Raw genomic sequence first — 13,978 nt, 5'->3', positions numbered from 1 at the left:
ACTGCTGTGTTCTCAAGGTTGGTACACAGTAGGTGCTCAATAAATATTTGTTGCATGAAGGAGCAAAGTGTGCAAGAGCTCTGGACTGGGAGTCAGGAGACCTGAGTCCCTTCCCAGCAGTGTGCTTGATGGAGTATAGGTCCAAGGGCAAGTTCCTTCCCCTCTGGGCTTTCAGTTTCCTCTCTAAAAGCTGGACTTTAAAATCCCTGCTACAGGACCATGGAAGGTCAAGTGTCGCTTGTCCTCATTCACTCCCCAGGGAAGGCAGGTGATGCAACTGCCAGCAGGCAAGAGGCAGGCAGAGCTGGGTTCCAGTCAAGGCATGGCTACCACCTGGCTATATGACCTTACGGAATCACAGTCCCTCTCCCATTTCCTCATGTGCAGAAGGGGCACAGTGGGCCAGGTGCAGTGGCTCACGCCTGTAATCCCAGCACTTTGGGAGGCTGAAGTGGGTGATCACCTGAGGTCGGGAGTTTAAGACCAGCCTGACCCACATGGAGAAACCTCATCTTGACTAAAAACACAAAATTAGCCAGGTATCATGGTGCATGCCTGTAATCCCAGCTACTCGGGAGGCTGAGGCAGGAGAATCACTTGAACCCGGGAGGCGGAGGTTGTGATGAGCCAAGATTGCACCATTGCACTCCAGCCTGGGCAATAAGAGCAAAACTCCATCTCAAAAAAAAAAAAAAAATGGCACAATGGCTACAAGGACTGCCTGAGACAAAGACAGGCACAGAGTTGCTCAGTGTAAAGTGCTCTGCCCATAAGTGTCTTTTCTCATCAGCAAGGCTGTGCAGCAGGGCCTCACGCCACAGCTCCACCCAGCATGCACTGTTTCCTTATCTATAAAAGGAGCTCCCCATAGTACCAACCTGGCACATTGCAGGGGCTTTATAACCAGAGTCCCTAGAGTCATTAAGTGCTTCTGTGGCTCTTCATGTCTAATTATTTGTGTTCTCCCAAATCATTATTTGTGGACCATTTCCATCCCCTTCTCACCCACCTGCCACATTGTACCCAAGCAAGTGACCCTACTGTGTGCCCGGTGGGTACTATGGGGAGCTCCTTTCACAGCTAAGGAAGCAGAGCACATATTGGGTGGAGCTGTGGCATGAAGAGAACCCAAATAATCAGATGGTAAAGGAAAATACAAGGTGAGGATGGAGTGTGCATGGTTTGATTTCAATGTTGGGGTGAGTTGGGGAGGATGGGGCTGGGGGAACCAGGGCATGAGGCTGGAGAGGTGAGCCACAGTGAGATCAAGCAGCCCTGGGGCTCAGATGAGGATTTAGCCTTTATTATGGGAGCAGTGAGTGCTACAGGATCATTTTAAGCAAGGAAGTAAAATGATTCAAGTTTCAAAACACTCACTCTGGCTTCCAGGTGCCAGGTGTGGCTGGCATTCCAAGTGATTTACTTTGTCCTGCAGTACGAGAACCCCACCGATGTAGCTGGGTGCATGGATGGCAGAATAGAGACCATGCTTCCCAGCCTCTCTTGCAGTTAGGGGTAGCCATGTGTCTGCATTCCCACCACGAAGAGGTAAACCGAGTACCAAGTACAACTTCTGAGCGGTGGGGCGAGGGGTCTTTAAAGAGACCAGAGTATTCTTTGCCTCTTCCTCTTTCCCTCTGGCTGGAATGTGGACATGATGGCTGGAGAATGAGCAGCCACCTTGGACTATAAAGTGTCGAGGGTGGAACAGCAAGATAGAAGGAGACTGGGTCCCTAAGGATCAAAGAGCCATTTTACCAGCCTGGGACTGCCTGCTTCCAGGTTGGTAATAAGAAAGAGAAATCAGCATCTATCCTCTTTAAAATAGGTCACTCTTCTTGTGGGCTCCCTGCCACTCTCAGCCAACTCCAAACCCAGTAGATCCAGTTGGCACAGATGATCTTGGAGCTGTATGGCCCAACTTGGGTAGAGAACAGAGGGTGCTCGTGAGCCTTCAACTTCCTGTTCACACTGTCAGGCTCCAGCCCTGACTGCCCAGCTCTGTCCATCCAAGGGCACAGCCTAGGTCAGCCCAAAGGAATTGGCTGGGATCTCTGCCTGGGCCAAGCTCTGATAGGTGCAGAGCTCATTAGGACCTGAGACCAGGCCTCCTGGTGCTGCCCTCACAACTTTGAGGAGCAGGACAGGGAGAGGATGGTGGACAACGGCAGGGTGGCGCTGTCCATCCTCGTGGGCCACTTCCAGCCCCTTCTCACCCACCCTCCACATTGCACCCAAGCAAGCTTCTTAGTGCCCTCTCCCAATCTCATAAATTCCACACATCACTGTCTTCCCACAGCCGTCCAAGGCCCTTGAGATGACACCCAGTCACCTATGTGGCGTACCAGGCCCTGTAGGACATGGGCCCTGCTTGACTCTTCAATGCTCAAATTCATGGGCACAAATCCTAGCTCTTCCTCTTAGAAGGTCTGGGAACTCAGGCAACTTGCTAAAGCATTTTGGGTCTTAATTGCCTCATCTATGAAATGGAGATGATAATAACAGCTACTTCCTAAGTTGTGAAGCTTAAGTGAGTCAGTACAGGGATTCTGGTGATTTACTGCGGCATAACAACCCCAACATGTAGTACTGTTAACCATTTTCTTACTCTCACAGATTCAGACAGAGCACATTGGGGTGGCTTTCTTCTGTTCTACAGTATCTGGGGCCTCAGCTGAAAAGAGTTGAAGGCAGGGGACTAGAATCATCTAGAAGTGTCTTCCCCTAACATGTGGCAGTTAGGAGTGGCGCAGTGGAGACTGCAGGCCAGAACATCCACACATGGCCTCTCTGTGGATCCTGGGCTTCCTCCCAGCATGGAGGCTGGGTTCCAAGAGTTCCAAGAATGAGTGTTCCCTGAGACTCAAGCAGAAGTGTCACGGTCATTTTATTATTATTTATTTTTATTTTTTTATTTTTCGAGAAGGAGTCTTACTCTGCTGCCCAGGCTAGAGTGCAGTGGCGTGATCTAGGCTGACTGCAACCTCTGCCTCCCGGGTTTAAGTGATTCTCTCGCCTCAGCCTCCCGAGTAGCTGGATTACAGGCGCCCGGGACCACATCTGGCTGATTTTTTTGTATTTTTAGTAGAGATGGGGTTTCACCATGTTGGTTGGCCAGGCTGATCTCAAACTCCTGACCTCAGGTGATCCGCCCGCCTCAGCCTCCCAAAGTGCTGGGATTGCAGGCGTGAGCCACCACACCCAGCTGGCATGGTCATTTCTAACCATATTTTATTCCTGGGAGCAATCAATAGAGGGGACATAGCCCCACTTCTTGATTAGAAGAATTTAAAGGAATTTGGAGTCATGTTTTAAAATGGCTTGAACAGTGCCTGATCCCATAAGCACTTATACGACAACTAGGAGAATTAGTAACGGTATAATAGTACCAGGGTTCAATCCTATGTGTGTTGAAATAGTCGTATCAGGCGACACTAGTCATAAAGGGGTTAATGGAGGAAGCATGGGGACAGGTCCCTGGAATCTGACGTCCCATCTAGGCCAGAGAGACACTGAAGGATACAGCTAGGATAATATAAGCTGAAATGTCTTGGTGCCAGGCATCAAGCCAAGCACTTTCCATGAATGATCTTCTATCATTCATACAGTAATCTAAGAGGCAGATCCTAACATTATGCCCATTGACGGATGAGAAGCTAGAAGCTCAGAGAGGTAATGGGTCTTGCCCAAGGCCACACAGCCAGGGAGGCACAGCAAAGATTTGAACTCAGGCAGTGGGTTCTCAGCCCTGGTCCTCACTTCCCAAGACTACGCTGGGCAATAGTCCAGCCCGCCAGGTGGAACAGACCGTCCTGACTGTTTGGTGACAGACAGGGAGGGCTTGTTCTGCTGGACGGAGAGCCAGAACCAGGAGGTTTGTCAGCTGCAAGCCTACAGCCACAGGCTGGGGGAATGGGGCCAAGACCTCCGTCTGGAAGAGTGGGGGAGGGAGTGTGTGGAGAGAACCCAAAGAGCAAGGCACAGCCCACTCCAGAGGCAGCCAAGCACTAAGGAATGGAAATAAAGCCCAGGGATCACAACAAGGCCCCAACTTCTGCTTCCTGGAGCCCCAACCAGCTTGTCACTGGTCCCTCACCTGGAGCAGGGCTCACCTGCTACTGGAGGTCAGGAGGGAAATCTCAGCTGTAGGGTGAGGAGGATGGGGAGAGGATCACCATTCCATACAACAGCCAGGGAAAGGGCACAGAGGGGGCAATTCCAACAGCAACAAGCACACCTGGTGGGGACTGCAGGATGAGTCTATCTTCTCTTCTCATCTACTCCCTCTCCCTTCCTCCCCTCATTCCACTCCTTCATTCTATCCCCTCTTCTATTGATTGACTGATTGATTGATTGAGACAGAGTTTCACTCTTGTTTCCTAGGCTGGAGAGCAACCTCCGCCTCCCGGGTTCAAGCGATTCTCCTGGCACAGCCTCCCGAGTAGCTGGGATTACAGGCATGTACCACCACACCTAGCTAATTTTGTATTTTTAGTAGAGACAGGGTTTTCCCATGTTGGTCAGGCTGGTCTTGAACTCCCGACCTCAGGTGAACTGCCCACCTCGACCTCCCAAAGTGCTGGGATTAAAGGTGTGAGCCACCATTCCCAGCCCCACTCTTCTACTTATTTATCCTACACTTCACTCCCTATTCCTCCCTCCTCCTGTCCCCCCTCCTTCCCTTCTTCTTGTCTTCTTTCCTTCCTTTCATTCCTTCTCTACATGGAACCTCAGATGGGAGAAGCTACATTCTCCAAAGACAAGGGGAAACCTGGTCTGAACCTGGCCCTAAAAAACCCATTTTATGGATTCCATCATAAAATGAAACATGAGGCCAGGAGCTGTGACTCACACCAGCACTTTGGGAGGCCAAGGTGAGACGATATCTTGAGGCCAGGAGTTCAAGATCAGCCTGGGCAACATAGGGAGACCCAGTCTCTACTAATAATAAAAAATAAAAAAATTAGCCAGGCATGGTGGCATGCTCCTGTGGTCCCAGCTACTCCAGAAGCTGAGGTGGGAGGATCTTTTAAGCCTGGGAGGTTGAGGCTGTAGTGAGCCATGATTGCACTACACTTCAGCCTGGGCAGCTGAGTGAAACTTTGTCTCTAAAAAAAAAAAAGAAGAAGAAGAAAAAAAGAAAAAGAAAAGAGAAAGAAACATGATTCCTAAGCTGTCACAAAACCAGCCCTAACAGTGTCACGAGCCTGCGATGACTTTCCTTGACCCTCCAGAACTTAGCTGGAAAAGGGGTGTCGACTCCTCTCTGCCTCCTAAGTATAGATGGCATCCCCCAGGGTGTGTGAGTATCCTGGGTGTTCCTAGGAGGCTCATGGGGCATGGATGATAAGCTGGATCACCTTGAGCTAATGGTTAAGCCCCTCTGAGCCTCCGTTTTCTTGGCTGAAACAATTTACAATTTTGTGGGGTTGAGACTGGGTGACACGCAGTTGCACCCTGTCACAGGAGTGCTTTGGCCTTGCTTAGTCCCTTGCTGGCACCAGCCTCTGACCTTTCTCCTAGGCCTGGAGGCAGAGCCAACTCCCAGCTGATGTTGGCGAGTGTCTGGGAGGGTGGACAGGCAGGCTGTCGGGGCCGGCCGCGTGCCCAGAGAACCTTCTGTGCCACTGTTCCCTCAGCCAGGCAGACCCGGCCCACCGGCTACTTCCTGTGCCCCTGGCAGGACAGGGCTGCAGGCCCCTCCTCTCCTGCATCTCTGCTCAGCTGATGGTGCTGGCCACCCCTCCTCCCCCCAGGCCCTGGAAACAGAAGTCTCCAATATAAATGCAAATTTGCTGCGGTCCCCAGTCTCGTCTGGCAGCTCCAGCCTGTGCTGCAGGCTGGGGACAGGAGCTGACACTGGCCCAGAGGAGATAAGGCACTTCTGGGCCACCCCCACCCCCAGAACTAACCACTCCTCAGCCTATCAGCTCCACAAAAAACCCCAGGGAATCCTGGCCAGCCTGCTTTTTTTCACTGTCCCATAAGGCCTGAGCTGGGCTGCAAAGGCCCCCCTTGCCATAATTAAGGAGGGGGCATCCCTCAATGGTGAGGATGCTCACCTGCCTGCCCTCCAGGGGCTGGCAGGAACAAAGCAGGAAGCAAGAGAGGTGGGAAAAAGGATGGCACGACGATGTGGGGATCTCACCTCTGCCCCATCCTCTGTGAGGCTCAGGGCCACCTCTAGCCCATAGCATTCCTTTGTGTGAATTAGACACAGGTACCCTTTCTTCCTGGTGCAGCCCCTTGGTGGGATGCAAGGCATCCCCTTAGCCTCCAGCTGGGCTCCCTGGAGCGCAGTACAACTTGCACAGCTGTAAGCTACCGCCTTTGGCAAGACGCATCTTGTCTCTGGGACTTGGTTTCCCTTTGGCCAGGGGAATCATCTAGAGAGACCCCTAATGTTGCATAACTCCACTGTAGGCGAGTGCATGAAGCTCCTGGAGTTGGGCAAGACAGCATCACAGGTGAGGTCTCTCCAGCTTGGATATCTTACCATCTTTTCATCCCTAGTTCCTGGACACTCCATTCCCTAAGCCATGACACCATGATTTTTTTTTTTTTTCTTTTTTGAGACAGAGTCTTGCTCTGTCACCCAGCCTGGAGTGCAGTGGTGGGATCTCGGCTCACTGCAACCTCCACCTCCCAGGTTCAAGCAATTCTCCTGCCTCAGCCTCCTGAGTAGCTGGGATTACAGGTTCACACCACCATGCCCTGCTAATTTTTTTGCATTTTTAGTAGAGACGGGGTTTTACCATGTTGGCCAGGCTGGTTTTGAACTCCTGACCTCAAGTGATCCACCTGCCGCGGCCTCCCAAAGTGCTGGGATTACAGGTATGAACCACCGTGCCCAGCCAACTCCATGATTCTTAACAAGGGATCGAGTCTCTGGCAAAAGCATTCTGTGATCCACAAGGAGACAGAGGAGGGGAGGTTTGGAGTCGACGCAGGACTCTCCCATGCCACAAGCCCAGGTTCAAGTCCAGACATTACTGGCTCCGGCTCTAATGTCACCTCCTCAGAGAAGCCTTCCCTGATGGCCTCATCTGGAGCAGTTCCTTCCCTACCTCCAGAGGCCATATCACATTGCCCTGTGGGTTTTTTCTCCCTGGCGTTTATCGTTATGTGAAATTATCTCATTCATTGATGTCTTCCCGTGGTTATTTTCTGGCTCCCCTCTCCCTTACTGGAATTCAAATTTCTACAAGAGCAGGCACCATGAATCAATAACTTCTGCCCTTGACACTTTCTGGGGGATAATGACACCTCCCCTCCCATTGCGTTAGTGTAAAGTGTGCAGTGAGACAGCCAGAGTTGCTCAGCGCAGAGCCAGCCCGCAGTGAGCACTCCATAAATGCTAATGGTGGTTGTTACTGTTATTAGGAGAGGGCTGTGAGTGCCCTGGTTCCACAGGTACAACTCCTGACACATCTCCACAAATTCCAGACCAAATTCCGCTTCTTCCGGCCATGCTGCCCGCACCCACCACTGAGGCCATTTACTCACCTGAGACCCTGGGCAAACTGCTGCATCTCTCTCCGCCTCCGTTTCCTTCTGTAAACTGACAGGGCAATCTCCTTATTGCCTGAAACTCCACAAAGTTGCTGTGAGTGTCAAATGACACAATGAGAAGGATCACACTTTGTAATCCCTAAATATGATTTCAATACCGGGAAGAGCTCCGAAGGCCCCCCCAGCCGCCCGGCCTTTGACTGTGGCAGCCTCACTGCACCCTCCAGAGCCTCCCAGCGCCCTCGGCCTGGAATCCCAAGGCCCTGCTTTCTCCTGACCCAACCCAGCCCTGGCTTAAGGCCTTCCTCAAGGAGCAGTTTCCACGGAAGCAGTGTTTCTCAAAGTTTGGGCAAAAATCACACGACCTCCTTCCCACCCCCATCTGCAGGCTATCTTTCACCAACTTACTTAATATTTTTCTTTAAATAGCCTCATTAAAAAAACAAAAAGCCAATTCATGCTAATGGGAAACTTTGTGCTGCCATACATGAAAATTAGTATCAATTACTATACATGTTGATATTTGCTAAAATAAATGCTTAAGAATTAAATGCTTGGTACCCACCTCTCACCCCTCCGAAGGAAGGGAATCATGTTCAAAGGCTTTCGAGTTCTCTGGAAGACTTCTTTTTCTTTTTTTTCTCATCCAAGACAATCCAGGAGACTTTTAAAAGATTCCTGACTGGGAGCTCATGCCTGTAATCTCAGCATTTTGGGAAGCCAAGGCAGATGGATTGCTTGAGCCCAGGAGTTCGAGACCAGCCTTGTCAACATGGCAAAACCCCATCTCTAAAAAAAACACAAAAATCAGCCAGGCATGGTGGTGTGTGCCTGTGATCCGAGCTACTTGGGAGGCTGAGGTGGGAAGATCATTTGAGCCCAGGAGGTCAAGACTGCCAGAGGCATGATCATGACACTGCACTGCAGCCTGGGCAACAGAATGAGACTCTGTCTCTTTAAAAAAAACCCAAATCCTTCATTGACCGGACAAACATTTTATGAGAATGTTATGTGCCCAGCGCAGGAGGCAGCAGCTATAGGGGACCCCTTTTCCTGCCTTCAACACATAGAGGTGCTGGTTGAGGCAGAAGCTTATGGCCATTGGAAATGCAATTAATTAGCCAAGAATCATTACCAAAGCAGGCCTAATTTCTTGGCTCTTTTCTCTTAACATCACTAATAATGGCATCTTACCTGTCAGGAGTCAGGAGAGGGTAGGAAGGAAGAGGACAGGAAAAATATCTGCTACAGTAACTGTTTCTTCACGCAACAGAACATGCCTGCTAACAGCTCCGGTTCAAAACATCATCTCCGGGACCCCTACTTTGCTGATTCCAGACTCGGTTCAAAACATCATCTCTGGGACCCCTACTTTGCTGATTCCAGACTCTTGGGAAGGGCAATTGAACACAATGGCATATTGCTTCTTGGAAAGGAATCAAAAGTGGATCCTCTGGCAAATTTGGTAAAATTATCAGAAGCCTTAAATTCTATGGGCAATTTCATTTCTATGACTTTATCTAAAAGAAATGATCATGAATGTGGACCACAGCAGCTCCAGGATATTCTTGGCAGCATTATTGATCATATGAAAGCTGAAAGCAACTTAAATGTTCATCATAGGGGAGTCAGTAAATAAACACTGTATATTCCATACAATGGAAAACTATGCAACCATTTGCCAATGATGTTGTAGAATATTTAGACATGGAAAAATGTTCATTCATGTTAGGTAAGTGGAAAAGTAGCTACAAAACAGGATGCACATATGATCCCTTTAGAAATATATATATACATGTGCCTGGCGTGGTGGCTCACACCTGTAATCCCAGCACTTTGGGAGGCCAAGGCAGGCGGATCATAAGGTCAGGAGATTGAGACCATCCTGGCTAACATGGTGAAACCTCGTCTCTACTAAAAAATACAAAAAAAATAGCCGGGTGTGGTGATGGGTGCCTGTAGTTCCAGCTACTTGGGAGGCTGAGGCAGGAGAATGGCGTGAACCCAGGAAGCGGAGCTTGCAGTGAGCTGAGATCGCACCACTCTGCTCCAGCCTGGGCGACAGAGCAAGACTCCATCTCAAAAATAAATAAATAAATAATATATATACAAGTGCATCATAGAAACACGGGGATGGCTTTGGGTTGGAAAGGATTTCTGAAGCAAGAAACAGGACAAACCATAAAGGCAAATATTAATAAAGTAGTTACATTGCAACTGATACCATTCATCAAAATTCACCATTTTTTAAAAGTAGAAAGACAAGTCACAAGCTAGAAGATGTCGGCAACAATTTGACTGACAAAGATTAGCACCCAAATATATAAAGAGCCCCTACAAATCAATAAGACAAGGACAAACAATCCAAAAGAAAAATGGGCTAAAGATTTGGACACACATAGAGAAGCTTGAAAAGATGCTCAACCTCTGAGTAATTAGAGAAATCCAAATTAAAAGCTCATTTCCTGTCTACTCAATTGGCAAAACTTAAAAAGCTAGACAAATCCAAATGTGATCAATTATGTGGAACAAGGACTCCTTGACACTGGTGATAAGAGAGTCAGTTGTACAACCACTCTGGAGAACAATTGGGCATTATTTTGCACTTATTCCCAGCAATCCATTCCTGGAGACATTCTAGAAAAACGTATCAGGAGGTATGTACAACAATGTTTAGACTGGCAGGACTGAGCCCTTCCTGGGGCACCTAATAAATTCTTCTTTCTTCTTCACTGCCTTCTTTGCACTTCTGAGTGGTGTCACTCAATCCTGCCAGGTAGCCACTGAGCAAGCCAGATTCCATGGGCAGAGGTGGGTGTCATCTGTGTGAAAGTAGTGACCCTCCCAGGGAGTCTGGGAGAGGCCAAGACTGCCCCGTGTGTTAGGAAAAGAGGTGGCAGGGTTGTGGGCATGTCTAGTTAACAAATGACAGTTCATCCAAATAACAGACTGCTCTGCTGCTGTACAAAAGAATGGGGAGCTCCACACGGGCCAATAGGAAACATCTCCAAGATACACTGCAGGCAGAACAGCCACCATTGTGAAAAGGGGAGGAGTCAAGTGTATATGTACATGTTCATTAGCATGTGCACAAAATACCTTTAAGCACAGGAAACTGGCCTCAGCAGGGAGAAGGTGTGTGGCTGGGGGTCAGAGGTGGGAGAGAGACTTGCTTTTCAGGGCATCTCCTTTTGTTTCTTTTTATTTGTACATTGCACATAATACTATGAAAAAAATAACTACAATAATGTTAAAATGGAAACAAAATGCAGTCACATCAAATAGAACGCATATGTAACTATTAGGAGACTTGGGCGTTGCTCATGACCCGTTGACACAATGCTACTTGGTAGGCTCTTCATTAAGTCTTTCAAATTTGGAAAGTTTTAAAATATTTTTCCAGCCAGCTTTTTTAGATTTCAGACTTTTCCATGGACCCTTGACGAGCCCATGGCTTCTTGGTATTGTGCCTACTGGGCCAAATGCACAGAACAGAACTTATCACTTATACCCAGCGGCCCACTGGTTCTCCAAGGGCTACTCTTCAACACACATTCTACTGACTTACATCATCTACTGGGTTCTGCCCCAGGGGTGCTTTTTAGCACAAGTGAATCCATACTCCCTTGTTCACTGTGCTCCAGCCACACTGGCTTTCTTGTTTCTCAACCCCCCAACTATGGTAGGCAGATTCTAAGATGGCCCCCAGTATTTCAGCCCAGTCCTCCCCATCCTGTGTACGTGTCCTGTAAAATACCCTGAGTTGTGAATATGGTGGTGTTTACTCTTGTGATCAGGTTATGTTATTTGGCATAAATGACCTTAAGATACAGAAATTCTCTGGGTATGCCTGATATGATTTGGATGTGTGTCTCCTACAAATCTCATGTTGAAATGTGATTCCCAGTGTTGGAGGTGGGCCTGGTGGGAGGTATTGGATCACCAGGGCAGATTCCTCATGAATGGTTTAGCACCATCCCCTTGTTAATAAGTGAGTTCTCACCCAGTTAGTTCATAGGAGATCTGCTCATTCAAAAGAGTCTGGGGCCGGGCGCCATGGGTCATGCCTGTATTCACAGCACTTTGGGAGGCTGAGGTGGGCAGATTGCCTGAGTTCAGAAGTTCGAGACCAGCCTGGGCAACATGGCAAAACTCCATCTCTACCAAAAATGCAAAAATATTAGCTGGGCATGGTGGCGTGCACCTGTAGTCCCAGCTACTCAGGAGGCTGAGGCACGGGAGTCACTTGAACCTGAGAGGCAGAGGTTGCAGTGAGCCGAGATTGTGCCACTGCACTCCAGCCTGGGCGACAGAGCAAGACTCTGTCTCAAAAAACAAAAATAAAAAATAAAAGAGTCTGGCACCTTCCCCTTCTCTCTCTTGCTCTGGCTCTCACTATGTGACACCACTTGCTCTCCCTTTACCTTCTACATGATTGGAAGCTTCCTGAGGCCTCACCAGAAGCAGATGCTGGAGCTATGCTCGTACAGCCTGAAGAGCCATGAGCCAATTAAACCACTTTTCTTTATAAATCACCCAGCCTCAGGTATTTCTTTATAGCAATGCAAAAGTGAACTAACACAGCACCCGATCTAATCCTATGAGCCCTTTTAAAGCAGTGAGTTTTCCCTGGTTGGTCACAGAATAGGAAGTCAAAGACCTGAAGCATGAGGAGGATTCAACACATCATTGCTCACTTGAAGATGGAGGGGCCACACATCAAGGAATGCAAGTAGCTTCTAGGAACTAACAGCCAACAAGAAAATAATCTGTTACTGTCAGTCCCACAACCGCGAGGCATTGAACATTGCCAACAACAAGAATGAACTTGGGGGCAACCCATTTTCTGCAAGACCCATCTCTCTGCAACAGAGAGAGCTTTTCTTTCTTTTGACTATTAAACTTCTGCTCTTAACCTCACTCTGGTGTGTCCAAGTCCTAGTTTTCTGTGGCCATGAGATAGCAAACCTCGGGTATTACCTCAGATGAACGACACCGCCTCCTTGTGGGGGCCTGCCTGGGATCCAAGGTAGACTCCCTGAAAGGGTGAGTATAGGTGCAGACCCCAACTCTTTCATTTTAAGGACTCTGTCCTCCATTTTCTCGGGGAACAGGCTTGCCAGGGAGAACTTAGCCAATCCTTCAGTGCCCTCAGGGTGTTGGGAATGTTGGCTTTGTTGCCAACTGGTCTCCTTTCATGGAGAGCCTAGCCATTGTGTGGGGCCGGAAGAAGTTCAGAGGCAACTGAGAGTTCTGGCCAAGGCAACACTCTGGCATTACCTGAAAACTTCTGGACTAACCCCAGCTTCCAACAGCCCCATGGGTGACAGCAACAGGATCTCCAAGATTTTTCTATCAAAAATTTCCTCCTTTCCTCTCTGCAATTGCAGAAAAAGAAAAGAAAAGAATGAAATTGGAAGTGGATTTTTTTCTCCAAAGCCTTCATATAAGAACTAAGCCCAGCCTACACCTTGGTGTCTACCTTGTAATATCCTGAGCAAAGAACCCAGTTGCTCTGTGCCAGGCTATGACTTACAGAACTGTAAGCTAAATGGCTGTTTGTTGGTGATGATTTGTTACATAGCAATAGACACTAATACACAGGCAAAGCTGGCTCCACTCTGCGTCTTTTCTCAGATGGGTCCCTCAGTATCCACGGAGTATCTCCCCAAGTATCCACGGAGCTACTCCCTCCATCCCACTAGGTCTCTGCTCAAAGGTCCTCCCCTAGAGAGGCCCGGACCATACCATCTGGAATAGCACCACCCCCTCATTTTCTGTTCCCCTGCCCACTTGATTTTTCTATATATCACTTATCATTACTTGACATCATATGGTTTCAGTTTCATGTAAATACTTTTATTGTAAAATAATGTTAAACCTACAGAAGAGTTGCAAACATTGTACAAAGAATTCCCATATATTGTTTACCCAGAATCCCCAAATGTTGACATATAAACATATTTGCTTTATCATTCTCTCTTAGAGATTTATATAGAGAGAGATTTTCTCTGAATTGTTAGAGAGTAAATTGTCAATTTGATTCCCTGTTATCCTGGAGTACTTTAGTGTACATTTCCTAAAAGCAAGCATATTCTCCTACATAACCACAATAAAATCATCAAAATCAGGAAATTGACATTGATATATTACTACCATCCAATCTTCAGAGCCCAGTCAAATATTGTCCATTGTCTCAATAATAATGTCCTTTATAATAAACAAAAAGATCCATCCAGAATTACTCATTGTATGTCATTGTCTTATCTCTTTAGTCTCCTCTAATCTGTGACGGTCCCTCAGTTTTTCTTTGCCTTTCATTACCTTGATACTTACCCAGGTTACAGGCCAGTTATTTTGTAGAAGATTCCTCAAACTGGGTTTATGTGACGGCTCCTCGTGATTAGATTTCGGTTTTGCATCTTTGGCAGGAACATCACAGAAGTGATTTTTCACTCTTCCCTGT

At 48.1% G+C, this 13,978-nt stretch overlaps 1 long non-coding RNA gene across 3 annotated transcripts in view; it reads right to left on the bottom strand.

The window, feature by feature from the left end:
- LOC139358485 (uncharacterized) overlaps nt 1-13,978 on the bottom strand; it is a 142,466-nt gene that overhangs the window by 88,624 nt on the left and 39,864 nt on the right. For all 3 annotated transcript variants that reach the window (XR_011613442.1, XR_011613443.1, XR_011613441.1), the window contains exon 2: nt 7,507-8,301. This is a non-coding gene — a long non-coding RNA (uncharacterized lncRNA). The remainder of the gene's footprint in view (nt 1-7,506; nt 8,302-13,978) is intronic.

Source organism: Macaca nemestrina, chromosome 15 (assembly GCF_043159975.1).
Source record: "Macaca nemestrina isolate mMacNem1 chromosome 15, mMacNem.hap1, whole genome shotgun sequence".
In the NCBI taxonomy this organism is placed as follows: Eukaryota; Metazoa; Chordata; class Mammalia; order Primates; family Cercopithecidae; genus Macaca; species Macaca nemestrina.
The sequence above is the reverse complement of the archived record's forward strand: the minus strand, read 5'-3'. Positions and strand labels throughout refer to the sequence as shown.